The sequence below is a fragment of the Belonocnema kinseyi genome, chromosome 5, assembly GCF_010883055.1.
Source record: "Belonocnema kinseyi isolate 2016_QV_RU_SX_M_011 chromosome 5, B_treatae_v1, whole genome shotgun sequence".
Lineage (NCBI taxonomy): Eukaryota > Metazoa > Arthropoda > Insecta > Hymenoptera > Cynipidae > Belonocnema > Belonocnema kinseyi.
This window is the reverse complement of record NC_046661.1, coordinates 142,899,371-142,901,347: the sequence shown is the minus strand read 5'-3', so window position 1 is coordinate 142,901,347 and position 1,977 is coordinate 142,899,371. Positions and strand designations below refer to the sequence as shown.

The following is a 1,977-nucleotide window of genomic DNA, read 5'->3' as shown; positions in this document are numbered from 1 at the left end:
ATAACTTCTTTACCTTCCTCTTTTTTCGTGAACATTCCTTATCCCACCAAATTTTATACCCTAATTCAAATCTGATTGACTTAACCTTTTTCTTTTTCATGGTGTTGTTCACTTTGTTTGCAAAAGTATTCCACTCTCCTATTAGATTCTTTTCTGAGTAAACGCCAGCACTCATTTTTACATTATAATCGATCTTAATTTCATTGTCCCATACCACAATCTCTTTTTTTGGTATCTGTTGACAACATTGGTTCGCTCTGACAAGTTCCGTTTTTAATATACACCCCATTGGCTGATGATCTGATTCTATTCTGTCAATTATTTTTAAATCTTCTATCTTATCCAAACCTTCATAGTTAGTTATAGTGTAATCAATTACTGATGACCCCTTTCCCCTCTTCTTACCCGAGTTACCCAAGTATGTAAATTCTTCTTGATTATCACCTTCTAAGTTCCCATTTAATATACACCATCCTTTACTTTCTACTAACTTCATTAGCTGATCTCCTTCCGTATTGGCTACTTTGTCCTTAGATGCTCTTTTTACTTTTTCCTCTTCTTCCCTTTATCCTCTATTTCATCATCCAGTCTAGCTGTCAACTCTTTAATCTTGTCTTTGCAGTATATTGTCCATATATTCCAGGTTTCATTTCCTAGAGTAATTCTGCTGCCCAGAGCCCCTTTAAAATCCTTTGCTGCTCCTTTTATCTCTATTATTTCTCTCCTGGTTCCTGTAATGATACCTCCACTTGCTCTTCCTTTCTTGTTTTCTCTCTTGGCAAATTGACACATTCAATTAAATCCCTTAGGTAACAGTTGCCTGAATCTCGCCCAATCCTTCTCCTCAATCCAAGTCTCTGTTTATCCGACATAATCAAAACTCTTTATAAAATTCCAGATGTCCCTGTCTTTGTTCCTAACATCAGCTACATTCCAAAAAAGAAATTTGTACCCCCCTGCTCTCGCACCCTTTCTTTTTTCTTGGTTCAAGGTCGTTGGGATTACTGAAAATTTGTATCTTCCCTTCTCTGACTCATCTCCAGGTCCCTCCCACTTATCCAAACTTGATTAACCCTCAATTTCTGGTATCCTAACTTTATCTCCTTACCCTGTTCTCTTTCAGTCCTGGCTATTTCTATTATTTTCCTTTGTATTCTCCTTTCCTCTCTGGTGAGATCATGATCAATAAAAATCTTCTTACCACTTAATACTTTTTTCCTTTCCATGATCGATAGCTTTTCTTCCTAGCTACCTATTTTCGCTATTACTGTTTTATTTTTACTAAATCCTACTGCTGTTGCCCATATAATTTCTAATTCTATGTCTAGTTCATTTTTTAAAGAACGCCTTTACCTCTGCTTTTTTGTCAATTCCTTCTGCGTGCAGTCCTCTTATCACTACATTGTTTTTCCTTTCCCTTTTCTCCTGCGCTTCAAATGCTCTATTCACTAGGCAGTCTGATAAGTACCTGAAAATTCTAAGAGATGGCATTAGTATTTACTAATGTGAATCATTTTCGTCGAGCTTGATCCTTCAAATGACGCTTGTCAAAACTTCAGCCATTTATGTTTACGCATTTACAAGTTACAGCACTGACAAACGACTAACCTCCGAGTTTTTTTAATCTGGAAAAATCTGAGTTTCGAGTTTTGATCAAACACTACTATCTTCGCAAGAAAACGATATCCGAGACCAAGGCCAAGCTGGATAAGTATTACCCGGACTCTGCACCGTCGATTGGAACGATTCATAAGTGGTTTACTGAGTTTCGTTGTGGCCGTACGAGCACAGTTGATGCTGAACGATCTGGGCGCCCAAAAGAGGTCACTACATCAGAAAATGTCGAAAAAATTCATGATATGATGTTGAATGATACCAAAGTGAAATTGAGAGAGGTAGCTAATGCTGTAGGCATATCATTGGAACGTGTGGGCAATGTCGTGCATTCAGTTTTGGGCATGAAGAAGCTCTGCGCGC

General features: G+C 37.7%; 1 protein-coding gene across 1 annotated transcript in view; it reads right to left on the bottom strand.

Moving 5' to 3' along the window:
- The window catches only part of LOC117173261 (adenosine 3'-phospho 5'-phosphosulfate transporter 1), a 43,708-nt gene that overhangs the window by 37,033 nt on the left and 4,698 nt on the right, over positions 1 to 1,977 (bottom strand). The gene's annotated exons all lie outside the window — the stretch shown is intronic.